This window comes from Macaca nemestrina, chromosome 1, assembly GCF_043159975.1.
Source record: "Macaca nemestrina isolate mMacNem1 chromosome 1, mMacNem.hap1, whole genome shotgun sequence".
NCBI classification, from domain to species: domain Eukaryota; kingdom Metazoa; phylum Chordata; class Mammalia; order Primates; family Cercopithecidae; genus Macaca; species Macaca nemestrina.
In genome coordinates, this window is record NC_092125.1 from 183,928,526 (window position 1) to 183,951,398 (window position 22,873).

Sequence of the window (22,873 nt, forward strand, 5' to 3'; positions counted from 1 at the left end):
ACAAATGGGATCTAGTTAAGCTAAAGAGCTTCTGTACAGCAAAAGAAACTATCATCAGAGTAAAAGGGCAACCTACAAAATGGGAGAAAATGTTTGCAATCTATCCACCTGACAAAGGGCTAATATCCAGAATCTACAAGGAACTTAAACAAATTTATGAGAAAAAACAAATGACCTCATCAAAAAGTGGGTGAAGAATATGAACAGATACTTCTCAGAAGAAGACATTTATGCAGCCAACAAGCATATGAAAAAAAGCTCATCATCACTGGTCATTAGAGAAATGCAAATCAAAACCACAGTGAGATACCATGTCATGCCAGTTAGAACAGTGATCATTAAAAGGAAACAATGGATGCTGGAGAGGATGTGGAGAAATAGGAATGCTTTACACTGTTGGTGGGAGTGTAAATTAGTTCAACCATTGTGGAAGACTGTGTGGCGATTCCTCAAGGATCTGGAATCAGAATACCATTTGACCCAGCTATCCCATTACTGGGTATATACCTAAAGGATTATAAATCATTCTACTATAAAGACACATGTCTACTATAAAGACACATTCTACTATAAAGCCACATATGTTTATTGCGGCACTGTTCACAATAGCCAAGACTTGGAACCAACTGAAATGCCCATCAATGATAGACTGGATAAAGAAAATATGGCACATATACATCATGGAATACTATGCATAAAAAAGGATGAGTTCATGTCCTTTGAAGGAACATGGATGAAGTTGGAAACCTTCATTCTCAGCAAACTAACAGAAGAACAGAAAACCAAACACCACATGTTCTTACTCATAAGTGGGAGTTGAACAATGAAAACACATGGACACAGGGAGGGGAACATCATACACCAGAGACTGTTGGGGGTTGTCGGGCAAGGGGAGGGATAGCCTTAGGAGAAATACCTAATGTGGATGACGGGTTGATAGGTGCAGCAAACCACCATGGCATGTGTATGTAACAAACCTGCACGTTCTGCACATGTATCCCAGAACTATAATTGAAAACATTTTAAAAAATTAAATAAAAATTCAAAAAATAATAGATGCTAGTGAGGACACATAGAAAAGAGAATGGTTATACACTGTTAGTGAAAAAGTAAGTTAGTGTAATCTCTATGGAAAACAGTATGGAGATTTCTCAAAGAACTAAAAATAGAGCTACCACTGAATCCAGCAACCCGATTCCTAAGTATCTACCCAAATGAAAAGAAATAATTTAATAAAAAATGAACCTGTAGTTGTATGTTTATTGCAGCACTATTTACAATAGCAAAGATAATGGAATCAATCCAAGAGTCCATCAATGAGTGATTGTACAAAGAAAATGTGATGTGTAAGTATTTGTGTGTGTATGTGTGTTTATATGTGTGTGTGTATGTGTGTGTGTATATATATATATGTAAATACTACTCAACTATAACAAACAGTACAGCCATGTATTTTGTAGCAGCATAGATGGAACTGGAGGCCATTATCTTAAGTGAAATAACTCAGAAATAGAAAGTCAAACACCTCTTGTTTTCATTTATAAGTAGGAGCTAAATAATGTGTATACATGGACATTCTCCAATGTATAGGATAATAGACATTGGAGAATTGTAAGAGTGGATGCTTTGGAGGGGGTGAGAGGAAATAAATTACTTAATCAGTACAATTTACACTATTTAGGTGATGGCTACACTGAAAATCCAGACTTCACCCCTATGCAATATATCCATGTTACAAAACTGCTCTTTCACCCTAAAATCTATTTTAAAATATCAGGCACTCATGCAGGAGTACCTGGATTCATATTCAGTTTCTGTGAATTACTTCCTTAGCTTTATGACTTTAAGTAAATTATTTAATCTCTCAGTATTTCAGTTTCCACGTATTAAAATGAAATGGCTGGCAAGATGGCGGAATAGGAACAGCTCCAATCTCCAACTCCCAGCGCGAGCGACACAGAAGACCAGTGATTTCTGCATTTTCAACGAGGTACTGGGTTCATCTCACTAGGGAGTGCCAGACTATCGGTGCTGGTCAGCTGCTGCAGCCCGACCAGCGAGAGCTGAAGCAGGGCTAGGCATCCCCTCACCTGGGAAGCGCAAGGGGAAAGGGAATCCCTTTTCCTAGCCAGGGGAATTAAGACACACAACACCTGGAAAATCGGGTAACTCCCGCCCCAATACTGCGCTATAAGCAAACAGGCACACCAGGAGATTATATCCCACACCTAGCCGAGAGGGTCCCACGCCCAGGGAGCCTCCCTCATTGCTAGCACAGCAGTCTGCGATATCGCGGCAAGGCAGCAGCGAGGCTGGGGGAGGGGCTCCCGCCATTGCTGAGGCTTAAGTAGGTAAACAAAGCCGCTGGGAAGCTCGAACTGGGTGGAGCTCACAGCAGCTCAAGGAAACCTGCCTGTCTCTGTAGACTCCACCTCTGGGGACAGGGCACAGTAAACGAAAGCAGCAGAAACCTCTGCAGACGCAAACGACTCTGTCTGACAGCTTTGAAGAGTGCAGTGGATCTCCCAACACGGAGGTTGAGATCTGAGAAGGGACAGACTGCCTGCTCAAGTGGGTCCCTGACCCCTGAGTAGCATAACTGGGAGACATCCCCCACTAGGGGCAGTCTGACACCCCACACCTCACAGGGTGGAGTACACCCCTGAGAGGAAGTTTCTAAAGCAAGAATCAGACAGGTACACTCGCTGTTCAGCAATATTCTATCTTCTGCAGCCTCTGCTGCTGATACCCAGGCAAACAGGGTCTGGAGTGGACCTCAAGCAATCTCCAACAGACCTACAGCTGAGGGTCCTGACTGTTAGAAGGAAAACTATCAAACAGGAAGGACACCTACACCAAAACCCCATCAGTACGTCACCATCATCATCAAAGACCAGCGGCAGATAAAACCACAAAGATGGGGAAAAAGCAGGGCAGAAAAGCTGGAAATTCAAAAAATAAGAGCGCGTCTCCCCCGGCAAAGGAGCGCAGCTCATCGCCAGCAACGGATCAAAGCTGGATGGAGAATGACTTTGACAAGATGAGAGAAGAAGGCTTCAGTCCATCAAACTTCTCAGAGCTAAAGGAGGAATTACGTACCCAGCGCAAAGAAACTAAAAATCTTGAAGAAAAAGTGGAAGAATTGATGGCTAAAGTAATTAATGCACAGAAGGTCATAAACGAAATGAAAGAGATGGAAACCATGACACGAGAAATACGTGACAAATGCACAAGCTTCAGTAACCGACTCGATCAACTGGAAGAAAGAGTATCAGCGATTGAGGAGCAAATGAATGAAATGAAGCGAGAAGAGAAACCAAAAGAAAAAAGAAGAAAAAGAAATGAACAAAACCTGCAAGAAGTATGGGATTATGTAAAAAGACCAAATCTACGTCTGATTGGGGTGCCTGAAAGTGGGGGAGAAAATGGAACCAAGTTGGAAAACACTCTTCAGGATATCATCCAGGAGAACTTCCCCAACCTAGTAGGGCAGGCCAACATTCAAATCCAGGAAATACAGAGAACGCCACAAAGATACCCCTCAAGAAGAGCAACTCCAAGACACATAATTGCCAGATTCACCAAAGTTGAAATGAAGGAAAAAATCTTAAGGGCAGCCAGAGAGAAAGGTCGGGTTACCCACAAAGGGAAGCCCATCAGACTAACAGCAGATCTCTCGGCAGAAACTCTCTAAGCCAGAAGAGAGTGGGGGCCAATATTCAACATTCTAAAAGGAAAGAATTTTAAACCCAGAATTTCATATCCAGCCAAACTAAGTTTCATAAGTGAAGGAGAAATAAAATCCTTTACAGATAAGCAAATGCTTAGAGATTTTGTCACCACTAGACCTGCCTTACAAGAGACCCTGAAGGAAGCACTAAACATGGAGAGGAACAACCGGTACCAGCCACTGCAAAAACATGCCAAAATGTAAAGACCATCAATGTTAGGAACAAACTGCATCAACTAACGAGCAAAATAACCAGTTAATATCATAATGGCAGGATCAAGTTCACACATAACAATATTAACCTTAAATGTAAATGGACTAAATGCTCCAATTAAAAGACACAGACTGGCAAACTGGATAAAGAGTCAAGACCCATCAGTCTGCTGTATTCAGGAGACCCATCTCACATGCAGAGACATACATAGACTCAAAATAAAGGGATGGAGGAAGATTTACCAAGCAAATGGAGAACAACAAAAAGCAGGGGTTGCAATACTAGTCTCTGATAAAACAGACTTTAAACCATCAAAGATCAAAAGAGACAAAGAAGGCCATTACATAATGGTAAAGGGATCAATTCAACAGGAAGAGCTAACTATCCTAAATATATATACACCCAATACAGGAGCACCCAGATTCATAAAGCAAGTCCTTAGAGACTTACAAAGAGACTTAGACTCCCATAAAATAATAATGGGAGACTTCAACACTCCACTGTTAACATTAGACAGATCAACGAGACAGAAAGTTAACAAGGATATCCAGGAATTCAACTCATCTCTGCAGCAAGCAGACCTAATAGACATCTATAGAACTCTCCACCCCAAATCAACAGAATATACATTCTTCTCAGCACCACATCGCACTTATTCCAAAATTGACCACGTAATTGGAAGTAAAGCACTCCTCAGCAAATGTACAAGAACAGAAATTATAAGAAACTGTCTCTCAGACTACAGTGCAATCAAACTAGAACTCAGGACTAAGAAACTCAATCAAAACCACTCAACTACATGGAAACTGAACAACCTGCTCCTGAATGACTACTGGTACATAACGAAATGAAGGCAGAAATAAAGATGTTCTTTGAAACCAATGAGAACAAAGATACAACATACCAGAATCTCTGGGACACATTTAAAGCAGTGTGTAGAGGGAAATTTATAGCACTAAATGCCCACAAGAGAAAGCAGGAAAGATCTAAAATTGACACTCTAACATCACAATTAAAAGAACTAGAGAAGCAAGAGAAAACACATTCAAAAGCTAGTAGAAGGCAAGACATAACTAAGATCAGAGCAGAACTGAAGGAGATAGAGACACAAAAAACCCTCCAAAAAACCAATGAATCCAGGAGTTGGTTTTTTGAAAAGATCAACAAAATTGACAGACCAATAGCAAGACTAATAAAGAAGAAAAGAGAGAAGAATCAAATAGACGCAATAAAAAATGATAAAGGGGATATCACCACCGACCCCACAGAAATACAAACTACCATCAGAGAATACTATAAACACCTCTACGCAAATAAACTAGAAAATCTAGAAGAAATGGATAATTTCCTGGACACTTACACTCTTCCAAGACTAAACCAGGAAGAAGTTGAATCCCTGAATAGACCAATAGCAGGCTCTGAAATTGAGGCAATAATTAATAGCCTACCAACCAAAAAAAGTCCAGGACCAGATGGATTCACAGCTGAATTCTACCAGAGGTACAAGGAGGAGCTGGTACCATTCCTTCGGAAACTATTCCAATCAATAGAAAAAGAGGGAATCCTCCCTAACTCATTTTTTGAGGCCAACATCATCCTGATACCAAAGCCTGGCAGAGACACAACAAAAATAGAGAATTTTAGACCAATATCCCTGATGAACATCGATGCAAAAATCCTCAATAAAATACTGGCAAACCGGATTCAGCAGCACATCAAAAAGCTTATCCACCATGATCAAGTGGGCTTCATCCCTGGGATGCAAGGCTGGTTCAACATTCGCAAATCAATAAACATAATCCAGCATATAAACAGAACCAAAGACAAGAACCACATGATTATCTCAATAGATGCAGAAAAGGCTTTTGACAAAATTCAACAGCCCTTCATGCTAAAAACGCTCAATAAATTCGGTATTGATGGAACGTACCTCAAAATAATAAGAGCTATTTATGACAAACCCACAGCCAATATCATACTGAATGGGCAAAAACTGGAAGCATTCCCTTTGAAAACTGGCACAAGACAGGGATGCTCTCTCTCACCACTCCTATTCAACATAGTGTTGGAAGTTCTGGCTAGGGCAATCAGGCAAGAGAAAGAAATCAAGGTATTCAGTTAGGAAAAGAAGAAGTCAAATTGTCCCTGTTTGCAGATGACATGATTGTATATTTAGAAAACCCCATTGTCTCAGCCCAAAATCTCCTTAAGCTGATAAGCAACTTCAGCAAAGTCTCAGGATACAAAATTAATGTGCAAAAATCACAAGCATTCTTATACACCAGTAACAGACAAACAGAGAGCCAAATCATGAATGAACTTCCATTCACAATTGCTTCAAAGAGAATAAAATACCTAGGAATCCAACTTACAAGGGATGTAAAGGACCTCTTCAAGGAGAACTACAAACCACTGCTCAGTGAAATAAAAGAGGACACAAACAAATGGAAGAACATACCATGCTCATGGATAGGAAGAATCAATATCGTGAAAATGGCCATACTGCCCAAGGTTATTTATAGATTCAATGCCATCCCCATCAAGCTACCAATGAGTTTCTTCACAGAATTAGAAAAAACTGCTTTAAAGTTCATATGGAACCAAAAAAGAGCCCGCATCTCCAAGACAATCCTAAGTCAAAAGAACAAAGCTGGAGGCATCACACTGCCTGACTTCAAACTATACTACAAGGCTACAGTAACCAAAACAGCATGGTACTGGTACCGAAACAGAGATATAGACCAATGGAACAGAACAGAGTCCTCAGAAATAATACCACACATCTACAGCCATCTCATCTTTGACAAACCTGAGAGAAACAAGAAATGGGGAAAGGATTCCCTATTTAATAAATGGTGCTGGGAAAATTGGTTAGCCATAAGTAGAAAGCTGAAACGATCCTTTCCTTACTCCTTATACGAAAATTAATTCAAGATGGATTAGAGACTTAAATGTTAGACCTAATACCATAAAAACCCTAGAGGAAAACCTAGGTAGTACCATTCAGGACCATAGGCATGGGCAAAGACTTCATGTCTAAAACACCAAAAGTAATGGCAGCAAAAGCCAAAATTGACAAATGGGATCTCATTAAACTAAAGAGCTTCTGCACAGCAAAAGAAACTACCATCAGAGTGAACAGGCAACCTACAGAATGGGAGAAAATTTTTGCAATCTACTCATCTGACAAAGGGCTAATATCCAGAACCTACAAAGAACTCAAACAAATTTACAAGAAAAAAACAAACAACCCCATCAAAAAGTGGGCAAAGGATATGAACAGACATTTCTCAAAAGAAGACATTCATTCAGCCAACAGACACATGAAAAAATGCTCATCATCACTGGCCATCAGAGAAATGCAAATCAAAACCACAGTGAGATACCATCTCACACCAGTTAGAATGGTGATCATTAAAAAGTCAGGAAACAACAGGTGCTGGAGAGGATGTGGAGAAATAGGAACACTTTTACACTGTTGGTGGGACTGAAAACTAGTTCAACCATTATGGAAAACAGTATGTCGATTCCTCAAGGATCTAGAACTAGATGTACCATATGACCCAGCCATCCCATTACTGGGTATATACCCAAAGGATTATAAATCATGCTGCTATAAAGACACATGCACACGTATGTTTATTCCGGCACTATTCACAATAGCAAAGACTTGGAATCAACCCAAATGTCCATCAGTGACAGACTGGATTAAGAAAATGTGGCACATATACACTAGGGAATCCTATGCAGCCATAAAAAAGATGAGTTTGTGTCCTTTGTAGGGAAATGGATGCAGCTGGAAACCATCATTCTTAGCAAACTATCACAAGAACAGAAAACCAAACACCGCATGTTCTCACTCATAGGTGGGAACTGAACAATGAGTCACTTGGACTCGGGAAGGGGAACATCACACACCAGGGCCTATCATGGGGAGGGGGGAGGGGGGAGGGATTGCATTGGGAGTTATACCTGATGTAAATGACAAGTTGATGGGTGCTGACGAGTTGATGGGTGCAGCACAGCAACATGGCACAAGTATACATATGTAACAAACCTGCACATTATGCACATGTACCCTAGAACTTAATGTATAATAATAATAATAAATAAATAAATAAAAATTTAAAAAAATTAAGTTTTCCAGAGATTCCGGGAAAAAAAAAAATGAATTGGCTAACACAGTCTACATCTTGGGATAGTCATGATGTTTAAATATGTTAAGTTAATTTGGCAATTAGAAGAATGTTTAGAAGAGTGCAATTAGGAGTGTTTGGCATATGGTAAATACTATGTAGCTATTGGTGGTTAAAATCCATTTAGATGTAAAGCCAGGCATAGTGGCACATGCCTGTATTCCCAGCTACGCTGTAGGCTGAGGCAGGAGATCCCTTGAGCTCAGGAGTTTGTGTCTAGCCTGAGCAATATACAAATACCCTGTCTCTTAAAAAGTAAATGAGGAGACTTTTCTAAGCAGAAATTTTACATTGTTCCCCCTTTGTACAAGACTCATAGTTTCCTTTTTAGTTTCTCCAAAGAATTATCCTAAAAATGCAGTTTTTTTTTTGCGTGAAAGTGTTTTATTGATCAACATATCATGCTTTTTCACAACAAAATCTGTTTATGTATGTGTGTGTATGTAAATGTATATGGTATATATAAATATTCAAAGAATTTTTTCTTAATTCATAAAAGCTACTGATTTAAAAATTTGCTTGGATTAGTTTATTACAGCTACTATTAGTATGTAACTGATCAAATAATGTGGATATATTAATATTTTTCATACTTATAAAACATTAAAAATAAAATGATCAAAAATGAATCTGTCAATGAATTGGATAGAACTATCCATGTTAAAGAATTGCTAAATGAGACAAGGTGTTCACATGAGAAAAGTTGCAGTGGAAATTAATAGCAAAAATAAACAGTTGGGCCCCTTTAAGCTTGGAGTTTACAAAAGGCACATTAGTTATTGTTAAGTGCAGTCTTTTCAAATGAAACCCATAGGATATTCTCACTGAGTTATCTAAATTGATGAAAACATGTTAGGAATGAATAAAAAAACAGAAAAATAGGTGACAAATAACAATGAAGAGTAGGCTTATGTCCAGTGAATTTACAATATCTTTTGGCAAAGATAAAAAATGTTTCTCCTATGAGTCTGAACAAATGAAAAAAATACAAATCATTAACTTACCTTTAATATATGTTACTTTTACTTGAAGATGTAACACTGAATTGTTGGAGGCAACTATATATTACTTCTGAATGTATGCTACTACTAACAGTTAGTGTTATTGAATGTTTGTTCTGTGCTGAGGACACTACTCCACATAATTTTATGTCAAGTTGTTTAATTCAACCTTAAGAATAAGGTGCTGTCATTATTCATCTTTTAAAGATGAAAAAACTAAAGCACAAAGAAAGTAAGAAACAAGATACATACTCAAGATAACCCAGATAATAAGTGGTAGAGCTGAGATTCAATCCAAGTGGTCTAACCCAAAGCCCATATTCATCTTTTAGAAAAAATTGTACATGTTTAAGATGTACAACTTGCTGTTTTCATATACATACATAGAGTGAAATGGTTTCTATAATCATGAAAATTGACGTATCTGTTATCTTACAGTACTTTTTTTTGGTGGTAAGGGCTACTAAAATCTACTCTCAGCAAACTTTCAATATACAATTTTATTAACTATAGTCCTCATGTTATACATTATATCTCGACTTATTCTTCCTACATAACTGCAACTTTTTATACTTTTGATCTTTATCTCCCCATTCTTCATTCCCTGACCCCACCCCCATCTCTGGTAACTGCCATTCTACTCTTTGTTTCTATGTATTCAAGTTTTAAAAATAAGATTCCATATATAAGTGAGATTATGCAGTATTTTTCTTTTTGTGTCTAACTTATTTTACTTAACCAAGGTGTCTGTTGATGGATGAATAGACAACAAAATTATGGGGTATTATTCAATGGAATATTATTCAGCCTTTAAAAAGCAGATCTTACCCTTTGGGACAACATAGATAAACCAGAGCCCATATTCCTAACCATCCTTAATATATTTTGCCTTATGTTCCATGTTATTAATGATTCTTTCATGTTCAATTTAATATCTACCAGGTTGTATAGTATATGGCATAACCATAATTTACCATTTGACAGATACTCTTCTAGCTATTTATATAAATTCCATCACTTAATACTCACAATGACTCTGTGAAAAAAGTACTATTATCATCCCATTACAATGAGTAAATTCAGGCACATAAAAATGAATTAATTTTTCTAAAGAAACAAAGCTATTAAGTGATAGAGACAGATTTACAGCTCATGTTGTCTGGCTTTACAGTGCCTGTACATAACCATTATACTATGTGTAATACTTATTTCAAAAAATGCATGTAAAAGGGAAACACTAAATTTAAGATAGCTTTTATTTCTGGGACATTCCATGAGATAATGGAGAGGTGTAAGTATTTTTTAAAACTATTAGAGTACTGTATAATTGAACAACATTAAACTGAACATATTTAAAGTATAAAATTTGATGTATTTTGACATGTGCATACACTTAGGAAACTGTCACTGCAATCAAGAGAGCAAATATATCCAGCACCTGCAAAATTTCTCAGGCTCCTTCATAATATATCCCTCTTTCCATCCAGACAAACACCGATCATTGCTTTCTATCCATAAATATGAATTTGCATTTTCGTGAATAAATGGAATTCATTGTGTACCCTGTTTGGTTTGACCTTTTTATTTTGACATAATGATTTGAGATTGATCCGTGTTGTATGTATTGATAATTCATTTCTTTTTATTGCCTAGTACTATTTCATTGTACAAATACGTGTTTATCCATTCAATCTATTGAAAGACATTTAGGTTGTTTCCAGTTTTCAGCTATTACAAATAACATTTCTATGAACATTTATTTACAAGTCTTTATGTAAACACAATTTTTAATTTTTTTTCTTCGTTAGTTGTCTGTGACCAGCTAGGTCATATAATTGGTGTAAATTTAACTTTATGGGAAATTATCAAATGGTTTTCCAAAGTGATCATCCTTTACATTTTCACTGGAAACATATGAAACTTCTAGTTCCTTCACATCCTCAGTATCGTTTGGTGGGGCCAGATTTTCAATTGTTTTTTATGTTTTTATTTGTTAGCTATTCTATGGGTGTGCAGTAGTATTCCTTTGTGGTTTTAATATGCATTTTTCTGATAATAAGTGATGTGTAATAACATTTCATATGCTTCTTGGCAACTCATAAATCTTTTTTTTCTTTTTCCGAGTGTTCAGATCTTTTGCTTATTTTTAAATTTTAATTTAATTTTTTGCTTCATAAGATTTCTTTGTATATTCAAGATACAAGTTCTTTTTCTATGTAACAAATATCTTCTGTTAGTTTGTGTCTTTGTTTTTCATTTCTTAATAGTGCCTTTTAGAGAGCTAAAGAGGTAAAGTGATTTTTGGTGTCTGTTTATGAAGTTCAGTTTATTAGTTTTTTAAAATATAGTTTATGCTTTTTGTGTTCTTTCTAAGAAATGTTGGCCTACTCAAAGGTCACAAAGAATTTTCTATTAATATTTTCTTTTTTTAAATTTTCTTTTTTCAAAAAATTATTTCTTTATTTTTGTTTTATTATTATACTTTAAGTTCTGGGATACATGTGCAGAACATGCAGGTTTGTTACATAGGTATACCTGCGCCATGGTGGTTTGCTGCACCCATCAACCTGTCATCTACATATGGTATTTCTCTTGATGCTATCACTCCACTTGCCCCACATCCCCCAACAGGCCCAGTGTGTCATGTTCCCTTCCCTGTACCCATATGTTATCATTTTTAAACTCCCACTTATGAGTGAGAACATGTGGTGTTTGCTTTTTTCTGTTCCTGTGTTAGTTTGCTGAGAATGATGGTTTCCAGTTTCATGCATGTCCCTTTAAAGGACATCAACTCATCCTTTTTTTATGGCTGCATAGTATTCCATGGTGTATGTGTGCCACATTTTCTTTTTTTCATTTTTATTTATTTTTATTTTTTTATTTTTATTTTTTTTATTTTTATTTTTATTTATTTTATTTTACTTTTTTTTTTTTGAGACGGAGTCTCGCTCTGCCGCCCAGGCTGGAGTGCAGTGGCCAGATCTCAGCTCACTGCAAGCTCCGCCTCCCGGGTTCACGCCATTCTCCTGCCTCAGCCTCCCGAGTAGTTGGGACTACAGGCGCCCGCCACCGCGCCCGGCTAGTTTTTTGTATTTTTTAGTAGAGACGGGGTTTCACCGTGTTAGCCAGGATGGTCTCGATCTCCTGACCTCGTGATCCGCCCGTCTCGGCCTCCCAAAGTGCTGGGATTACAGGCTTGAGCCACTGCGCCCGGCCTTATTTTTTTTATTATTATTATACTTTAAGTTCTAGGGTACATTTGCATAACGTGCAGGTTTGTTACATATGTATACTGGTGCCATGTTGGTGTGCTGCACCTATCAACTCGTCAGCACCCATCAACTCGTCATTTGCATCAGGTATAACTCCCAATGCAATCCCTCCCCCCTCCCCCCTCCCCATGATAGTCCCCAGTGTGTGATGTTCCCCTTCCCAAGTTCAAGTGATCTCATTGTTCAGTTCCCACCTATGAGTGAGAACATGCGGTGTTTGGTTTTCTGTTCTTGTGATAGTTTGCTAAGAATGATGGTTTCCAGCTGCATCCATTTCCCTACAAAGGACACAAACTCATCTTTTTTATGGCTGCATAGGATTCCCTAGTGTATATGTGCCACATTTTCTTAATCCAGTCTGTCACTGATGGACATTTGGGTTGATTCCAAGTCTTTGCTATTGTGAATAGTGCCGCAATAAACATACGTGTGCATGTGTCTTTATAGCAGCATGATTTATAATCCTTTGGGTATATACCCAGTAATGGGATGGCTGGGTCATATGGTACATCTAGTTCTAGATCCTTGAGGAATCGACATACTGTTTTCCATAATGGTTGAACTAGTTTTCAGTCCCACCAACAGTGTAAAAGTGTTCCTATTTCTCCACATCCTCTCCAGCACCTGTTGTTTCCTGACTTTTTAATGATCACCATTCTAACTGGTGTGAGATGGTATCTCACTGTGGTTTTGATTTGCATTTCTCTGATGGCCAGTGATGATGAGCATTTTTTCATGTGTCTGTTGGCTGAATGAATGTCTTCTTTTGAGAAATGTCTGTTCATATCCTTTGCCCACTTTTTGATGGGGTTGTTTGTTTTTTTCTTGTAAATTTGTTTGAGTTCTTTGTAGGTTCTGGATATTAGCCCTTTGTCAGATGAGTAGATTGCAAAAATTTTCTCCCATTCTGTAGGTTGCCTGTTCACTCTGATGGTAGTTTCTTTTGCTGTGCAGAAGCTCTTTAGTTTAATGAGATCCCATTTGTCAATTTTGGCTTTTGCTGCCGTTACTTTTGGTGTTTTAGACATGAAGTCTTTGCCCATGCCTATGTCCTGAATGGTACTACCTAGGTTTTCCTCTAGGGTTTTTATGGTATTAGGTCTAACATTTAAGTCTCTAATCCATCTTGAATTAATTTTCGTATAAGGAGTAAGGAAAGGATCGTTTCAGCTTTCTACTTATGGCTAACCAATTTTCCCAGCACCATTTATTAAATAGGGAATCCTTTCCCCATTTCTTGTTTCTCTCAGGTTTGTCAAAGATGAGATGGCTGTAGATGTGTGGTATTATTTCTGAGGACTCTGTTCTGTTCCATTGGTCTATATCTCTGTTTCGGTACCAGTACCATGCTGTTTTGGTTACTGTAGCCTTGTAGTATAGTTTGAAGTCAGGCAGTGTGATGCCTCCAGCTTTGTTCTTTTGACTTAGGATTGTCTTGGAGATGCGGGCTCTTTTTTGGTTCCATATGAACTTTAAAGCAGTTTTTTCTAATTCTGTGAAGAAACTCATTGGTAGCTTGATGGGGATGGCATTGAATCTATAAATAACCTTGGGCAGTATGGCCATTTTCACGATATTGATTCTTCCTATCCATGAGCATGGTATGTTCTTCCATTTGTTTGTGTCCTCTTTTATTTCACTGAGCAGTGGTTTGTAGTTCTCCTTGAAGAGGTCCTTTACATCCCTTGTAAGTTGGATTCCTAGGTATTTTATTCTCTTTGAAGCAATTGTGAATGGAAGTTCATTCATGATTTGGCTCTCTGTTTGTCTGTTACTGGTGTATAAGAATGCTTGTGATTTTTGCACATTAATTTTGTATCCTGAGACTTTGCTGAAGTTGCTTATCAGCTTAAGGAGATTTTGGGCTGAGACAATGGGGTTTTCTAAATATACAATCATGTCATCTGCAAACAGGGACAATTTGACTTCTTCTTTTCCTAACTGAATACCCTTGATTTCTTTCTCTTGCCTGATTGCCCTAGCCAGAACTTCCAACACTATGTTGAATAGGAGTGGTGAGAGAGGGCATCCCTGTCTTGTGCCAGTTTTCAAAGGGAATGCTTCCAGTTTTTGTCCATTCAGTATGATATTGGCTGTGGGTTTGTCATAAATAGCTCTTATTATTTTGAGGTACGTTCCATCAATACCGAATTTATTGAGCGTTTTTAGCATGAAGGGCTGTTGAATTTTGTCAAAAGCCTTTTCTGCATCTATTGAGATAATCATGTGGTTCTTGTCTTTGGTTCTGTTTATATGCTGGATTATGTTTATTGATTTGCGAATGTTGAACCAGCCTTGCATCCCAGGGATGAAGCCCACTTGATCATGGTGGATAAGCTTTTTGATGTGCTGCTGAATCCGGTTTGCCAGTATTTTATTGAGGATTTTTGCATCGATGTTCATCAGGGATATTGGTCTAAAATTCTCTATTTTTGTTGTGTCTCTGCCAGGCTTTGGTATCAGGATGATGTTGGCCTCAAAAAATGAGTTAGGGAGGATTCCCTCTTTTTCTATTGATTGGAATAGTTTCCGAAGGAATGGTACCAGCTCCTCCTTGTACCTCTGGTAGAATTCAGCTGTGAATCCATCTGGTCCTGGACTTTTTTTGGTTGGTAGGCTATTAATTATTGCCTCAATTTCAGAGCCTGCTATTGGTCTATTCAGGGATTCAACTTCTTCCTGGTTTAGTCTTGGAAGAGTGTAAGTGTCCAGGAAATTATCCATTTCTTCTAGATTTTCTAGTTTATTTGCGTAGAGGTGTTTATAGTATTCTCTGATGGTAGTTTGTATTTCTGTGGGGTCGGTGGTGATATCCCCTTTATCATTTTTTATTGCGTCTATTTGATTCTTCTCTCTTTTCTTCTTTATTAGTCTTGCTATTGGTCTGTCAATTTTGTTGATCTTTTCAAAAAACCAACTCCTGGATTCATTGGTTTTTTGGAGGGTTTTTTGTGTCTCTATCTCCTTCAGTTCTGCTCTGATCTTAGTTATGTCTTGCCTTCTACTAGCTTTTGAATGTGTTTTCTCTTGCTTCTCTAGTTCTTTTAATTGTGATGTTAGAGTGTCAATTTTAGATCTTTCCTGCTTTCTCTTGTGGGCATTTAGTGCTATAAATTTCCCTCTACACACTGCTTTAAATGTGTCCCAGAGATTCTGGTATGTTGTATCTTTGTTCTCATTGGTTTCAAAGAACATCTTTATTTCTGCCTTCATTTCGTTATGTACCAGTAGTCATTCAGGAGCAGGTTGTTCAGTTTCCATGTAGTTGAGTGGTTTTGATTGAGTTTCTTAGTCCTGAGTTCTAGTTTGATTGCACTGTAGTCTGAGAGACAGTTTCTTATAATTTCTGTTCTTGTACATTTGCTGAGGAGTGCTTTACTTCCAATTACGTGGTCAATTTTGGAATAAGTGCGATGTGGTGCTGAGAAGAATGTATATTCTGTTGATTTGGGGTGGAGAGTTCTATAGATGTCTATTAGGTCTGCTTGCTGCAGAGATGAGTTGAATTCCTGGATATCCTTGTTAACTTTCTGTCTCGTTGATCTGTCTAATGTTAACAGTGGAGTGTTGAAGTCTCCCATTATTATTTTATGGGAGTCTAAGTCTCTTTGTAAGTCTCTAAGGACTTGCTTTATGAATCTGGGTGCTCCTGTATTGGGTGTATATATATTTAGGATAGTTAGCTCTTCCTGTTGAATTGATCCCTTTACCATTATGTAATGGCCTTCTTTGTCTCTTTTGATCTTTGATGGTTTAAAGTCTGTTTTATCAGAGACTAGTATTGCAACCCCTGCTTTTTGTTGTTCTCCATTTGCTTGGTAAATCTTCCTCCATCCCTTTATTTTGAGTCTATGTATGTCTCTGCATGTGAGATGGGTCTCCTGAATACAGCAGACTGATGGGTCTTGACTCTTTATCCAGTTTGCCAGTCTGTGTCTTTTAATTGGAGCATTTAGTCCATTTACATTTAAGGTTAATATTGTTATGTGTGAACTTGATCCTGCCATTATGATATTAACTGGTTATTTTGCTCGTTAGTTGATGCAGTTTGTTCCTAACATTGATGGTCTTTACATTTTGGCATGTTTTTGCAGTGGCTGGTACCGGTTGTTCCTCTCCATGTTTAGTGCTTCCTTCAGGGTCTCTTGTAAGGCAGGTCTAGTGGTGACAAAATCTCTAAGCATTTGCTTATCTGTAAAGGATTTTATTTCTCCTTCACTTATGAAACTTAGTTTGGCTGGATATGAAATTCTGGGTTTAAAATTCTTTCCTTTTAGAATGTTGAATATTGGCCCCCACTCTCTTCTGGCTTAGAGAGTTTCTGCCGAGAGATCTGCTGTTAGTCTGATGGGCTTCCCTTTGTGGGTAACCCGACCTTTCTCTCTGGCTGCCCTTAAGATTTTTTCCTTCATTTCAACTTTGGTGAATCTGGCAATTATGTGTCTTGGAGTTGCTCTTCTTGAGGGGTATCTTTGTGGCGTTCTCTGTATTTCCTGGATTTGAATGTTGGCCTGCCCTACTAGGTTGGGGAAGTTCTCCTGGATGATATCCTGAAGAGTGTTTTCCAACTTGGTTCCATTTTCTCCCCCACTTTCAGGCACCCCAATCAGACGTAGATTTGGTCTTTTTACATAATCCCATACTTCTTGCAGGTTTTGTTCATTTCTTTTTCTTCTTTTTTCTTTTGGTTTCTCTTCTCGCTTCATTTCATTCATTTGCTCCTCAATCGCTGATACTCTTTCTTCCAGTTGATCGAGTCGGTTACTGAAGCTTGTGCATTTGTCACGTATTTCTCGTGTCATGGTTTCCATCTCTTTCATTTCGTTTATGACCTTCTGTGCATTAATTACTTTAGCCATCAATTCTTCCACTTTTTCTTCAAGATTTTTAGTTTCTTTGCGCTGGGTACGTAATTCCTCCTTTAGCTCTGAGAAGTTTGATGGACTGAAGCCTTCTTCTCTCATCTTGTCAAAGTCATTCTCCGTCCAGCTTTGATCCGTTGCTGGCGATGAGCTGCGCTCCTTTGCCGGGGGAGACGCGCTCTTATTTTTTGAATTTCCAGCTTTTCTGCCCTGCTTTTTCCCCATCTTTGTGGTTTTATCTGCCGCTGGTCTTTGATGATGATGGTGACGTACTGATGGGGTTTTGGTGTAGGTGTCCTTCCTGTTTGATAGTTTTCCTTCTAACAGTCAGGACCCTCAGCTGTAGGTCTGTTGGAGATTGCTTGAGGTCCACTCCAGACCCTGTTTGCCTGGGTATCAGCAGCAGAGGCTGCAGAAGATAGAATATTGCTGAACAGCGAGTGTACCTGTCTGATTCTTGCTTTAGAAACTTCCTCTCAGGGGTGTACTCCACCCTGTGAGGTGTGGGGTGTCATAGACTGCCCCTAGTGGGGGATGTCTCCCAGTTATGCTACTCAGGGGTCAGGGACCCACTTGAGCAGGCAGTCTGTCCCTTCTCAGATCTCAACCTCCGTGTTGGGAGATCCACTGCTCTCTTCAAAGCTGTCAGACAGAGTCCTTTGTGTCTGCAGAGGTTTCTGCTGTTTTTGTTGTTGTGTAGCTGTGCCCTGTCCCCAGAGGTGGAGTCTACAGAGACAGGCAGGTTTCCTTGAGCTGCTGTGAGCTCCACCCAGTTCGAGCTTCCCAGCGGCTTTGTTTACCTACTTAAGCCTCAGCAATGGCGGGCGCCCCTCCCCCAGCCTGGCTGCTGCCTTGTGGCGATATCGCAGACTGCTGTGCTAGCAATGAGGGAGGCTCCCTGGGCGTGGGACCCTCCCGGCCAGGTGTGGGATATAATCTCCTGGTGTGCCTATTTGCTTATAGCGCAGTATTGGGGTGGGAGTTACCCGATTTTCCAGGTGTTGTGTGTCTCAGTTCCCCTGACTAGGGAAAGGGATTCCTTTCCCCCTTGCGCTTCCCAGGTGAGGGGATGCCTAGCCCTGCTTCAGCTCTCGCTGGTCGGGCTGCAGCAGCTGACCAGCACCGATTGTCCGGCACTCCCTAGTGAGATGAACCCAGTACCTCGTTGAAAATGCAGAAATCACTGGTCTTCTGTGTCGCTCGCGCTGGGAGTTGGAGACTGGAGCTGTTCCTATTTGGCCATCTTGCTCTGCGAACCCGCCACATTTTCTTTATCCAGTCTATCATTGATGGGCATTTGGGTTGGTTCCATGTCTTTGCTGTTGTGAACAGTGTGTCAATAAACATATGTGTACATATGTTTTTATAATAGAATGATTTATAATCCTTTAGATATATATCCAGTAATGGGATTGCTGGGTCAAATTGTATTTCTAATTCCAGATCCTTGAGGAATTGCCACACTGTCTTCCACAATGGTTGAACCAATTTATACTCCCACCAACAGTGTAAAGTGTTCCTGTTTCTCCACATCCTCTCAAGCATCTGTTGTTTCCTGACTTCTTAATGGTTGCCATTCTAACTGGCATGAGATGGTATCTATTTTGGTTTTGATTTGCATTTCTCTAATAACTAGTGATGATGGGCTTTTTTTCATATTCTTGTTGGCTGCATAAATGTCTTCTTCTGAGAGGTATCTGTTCATATCCTTCACCCACTTTTGGATGAGGTTGTTTGGTTTTTCCCATAAATCTGTTAAATTCCTTGTAGATTCTGGATATTAGCCCTGTGTCAGGTGGATAGATTGCAAACATTTTCTCCCATTTTGTAGATTGCCTTTTTACTCTGATAGTTTCTTTTGCTGTACAGAAGCTCTTTAGTTTAATTAGATCCTATTTGTCAATTTTGGCTTTTGTTGCCATTGCTTTTGGTGTTTTAGTCATGAAGTCTTTGTCCATGCCTATGTCCTGAATCGTATTTCCTAGATTCTCTGGCTTCAAATTCTTGCTGCCAGCATAGCCATCTGAAGTTGTCCTGCAACACTTGAGCTTGGTGGGGAAAGGACTATCCATCATTGCTGAGGCTTGTGCAGGTGGTTTTTCCCTCACAGTATAAATAAAGCCTCCAGGAAGTTCTAACTGGATGGAGCCCACCCACCACAGTGCTGCAAAGCTGCTGTAGCCAGACTGCCTCTCCAGATTCCTCCCTTCTGGGCAGGGCATCTCTGAAAGGAAGGCAGCAGCCCCAGTCAGGGGCTTACAGATAAAACTCCCATCTTTCTGGGACAGAGCACCCGGAGGAAGGGGCAGCTGTGGCCACAGCTTCAGCAGATACAAACCTTCCTGCCTGCCAGCTCTGAAGAGAGCAGCAGATCTCTCTGCACAGCACTTGAGCTCTTCTAAGAGATAGAGTGCCTGGTCAGTTGAGTCCTTGACCCCCGTGCCTCCTGCATGAGAGACATCTCACAGCAGGGGTCAGCAGACACCTCGTATGGTAGAGCTCTGCCTGGCATCTGGCAGGTGTCGCTCTGGGAAGAAGGTTCTAGAGGAAGGAGTAGGCAGCAATCTTTGCTGTTCTGCAGGCTCTGCTGGTGATACCCAGGCAAACAGCGTCCGCAGTGAACCTCCAGCATACTCAAGTAGACCTTCAGAATAGGGGCCTGATTCTTAAAAGGAAAACTAGCAAACAGAGAGCAACATCATCAACATAAAGGATGTCCATGGAAAAATCCCATCCAAAGGTCACCAACATCAAAGACCAAATGTAGACAAATCCATGAAGATGAGGAAAAACCAGTCCAAAAATTCTGAAAATTCAAAAAACTGACTGCCTCCTCTCCTCCAAGATATCACAACTCCTCGCCAGCAAGGGAACAATACTGGATGGAGAATGAGTTTGATGAATTGACAGAAGCAGACTTCAGAAGATGGATAATAACAAACTCCTCTGAGCTAAAGGAGCATGTTCTAACCCAATGCAAGGAAGCTAAGAACCTTGATAAAAGGTTACAGGAGCTGCTAACTAGAATAACCAGTTTAGAGAAGAATACAAATGACCTGATGAAGCTGAAAAACACAGGACGAGAACTGTGTGAAGCATACACAAGTATCAATAGCCAAATCGGTCAAGCAGGAGAAAGTATATCAGATATTGAAGCTCAACTTAATGAAATAAAATGTGAAGGCAAGATTAGAGAAAAAAAGAATGAAAATAAATGAATAAAGCCTCTAAGAAGTATAGGACTGTGTGAAACGACTAAATTTACATTTGATTTGTGTACCTGAAAATGAGGGGGAGAATGGAACCAAGTTGGAAAACACCCTGCAGGATATTATGCAGGAGAACTTCCCCAACCTAGTGAGGCAGATCAACATTCAAATTCTGGAAATACAGAGAACACCACAAAGATACTCCTCAAGAAGAGCAACCCCAAGACACATAATCATCAGATTCGCCAAGGTTGAAATGAAGGAAAAAATGTTAAGGGCAGCCAGAAAGAAAGGTTGGATTACCTACAAAAGGAAGCCCATCAGATTAACAGGGGATGTCTCTGCAGAAACCCTACAAGCCAGAAGATAGTGGGGGCAAATACTCAACATTCTTAAAGAAAAGAATTTTCAACCCAGAATTTCATATCGGCCAAACTAAGCTTATAAGGGAAGGAGAAATAAAATCCTTTATAGACGATCAAATGCTGAGGGATTTTGTCACCACCAGGCCTGCCTTACAAGAGCTCCTGAAGGAAGCACTAAATAGGGGAAGGAAAAATCAGTACTTGCTACTGCAAAACCATACCAAAATGTAGAGTCCATGGACGCTATGAAGAAACTGCATCCCACCAGTAGCCAAAATAACCAGCTAGCATCATAATGACAATGTCAAAATCACATATAACAATGCTAACCTCAGATGTAAATGGGCTAAATGCCCCAGTTAAAAGACACAGACTGGCAAATTAGATAAAGTGTCAAGATCCATCTTTGTGCTATATTCATGAGACTCATTTCATGTGCAAAGACACACATAGGCTCAAAATAAAGGGATGGAGGAATATGTACCAACCAAATGAAAAGAAAAAAAAAAAAAGAGCAAGGGTTGCAATCCTAGTCTCTGATAAAACAGACTTTTAGCCAACAAAGATAAAACAAAAGACAAAGAATTGCATTACGTAATGGTAAAGGGATCAACACAATAACGGAGCTAACTATCCTAAATATATATGTATGCAATACAGGAGCATCCAATTCTTAAAGCAAGTTCTTGGAGATCTACAAAGAGACAGACTCCCACACAGTAATAGTGGGGGACTTTAACAACCCACTGTCAATATTATACAGATCAGCAAGACAGAAAATTAACACGGATATTCAAGACTTGAACTCAGCTATGGACCAAGCAGACCTAATAGACATGTACAGAACTCTCTACCCCAAATCAACAGAATATACATCCTTCTCAGCATGACATAACAATTATTCTAGAATTGCTCACATAAGTGGAAGTAAAACACTCATCGGCAAATGCAAAAGAACAGAAATCATAAGAAACCGTCTCTCAGACCACAGTGCAATGAAATTAGAGTTCAGAGTTAAGAAACTCACTCAAAACCACACAACTACCTATGAACTGAACAACCTGCTCCTGAATGACTACTGGGTAAATAAAATTAAGGCAGAAATAAAGAAGTTCTTTGAAACCAATGAGAACAAAGAGACAATGTACCAGAATCTCTGGGACATAGCTAAAGCAGTGTTTAGAGGGAAATTTATAGCCCTAAATTCCTTCATGAGAAAGCAGGAAAGATCTAAATTGACACCCTAGCATCACAATTAAAAGAACTAGAGAAGCAAGAGGAAACAAATTCAAAAGCTAGTAGAAGACAAGAAATAACTAAGATCAGAGCAGAATTGAAGGAGATAGAGACCCAAAAAACCCTTCAAAAAAATCAATGAATGTAGGAGCTGGTTGTTTGAAAAGATTAACAAAATAGATACACTGCTGGCCAGACTAATGAAGAAAAGAGAGAAGAATCAAATAAACACAATAAAAAATGATAAAGAGGATATCACTACTGATCCCACAGAAATACAAACTACCATCAGAGAATACTTTAAACACCTCTATGCAAATAAACTAGAGAATCTAGATGAGATAGATGAATTCCTGGACACAAGCACCCTCCCAAGACTAAACCAGGAAGAAGTCAAATCCCTGAATTAGACCAATAAAATGTTCTGAAGTTGAGGAAGTAATTAAGAGCCTACCAACCAAAAAAAGCCCAGGACTAGACAGATTCACAGCCGAGTTCCACCAGAAGTACAGAGAGGAGCTGGTACCATTCCTTCTAAAACAATTTCAAATAATAGAAAAAGAGGGACTCCTCTGTAATTCATTTTATGAGGCCAGCCTCATTCTGATACCAAAACCTGGCAGACACAACAAAAAAAGAAAATTTCAGGCCAATATCCCTGATTAACTTCGATGGGAAAATCCTCAATAAAATACTGGCAAACTGAATCCAGCAGCACACTGAAAAGCTTATCTGCCACGATCAAGTTGACTTCATCCCTGGGATACAAGGCTGGTTCAACATATGCA

The 22,873-nt window shown here is 39.2% G+C and overlaps 1 protein-coding gene across 19 annotated transcripts in view; it reads left to right on the forward strand.

The window, feature by feature from the left end:
• LOC105495012 (BEN domain-containing protein 5) overlaps positions 1-22,873 on the forward strand; it is a 1,475,945-nt gene that overhangs the window by 279,456 nt on the left and 1,173,616 nt on the right. For 2 of the 19 annotated variants that reach the window (XM_071093313.1, XM_071093308.1), the window contains exon 2: positions 1,869-1,990. The exons of 16 other annotated variants lie outside the window; for them this stretch is intronic. The gene's annotated coding sequence lies outside the window, so the exon portion shown is untranslated. Of the gene's footprint in view, positions 1-1,868; positions 1,991-18,686; positions 18,871-22,873 lie in introns of those variants that run through there. One more of the 19 variants, XM_071093310.1, reaches the window with a different exon arrangement.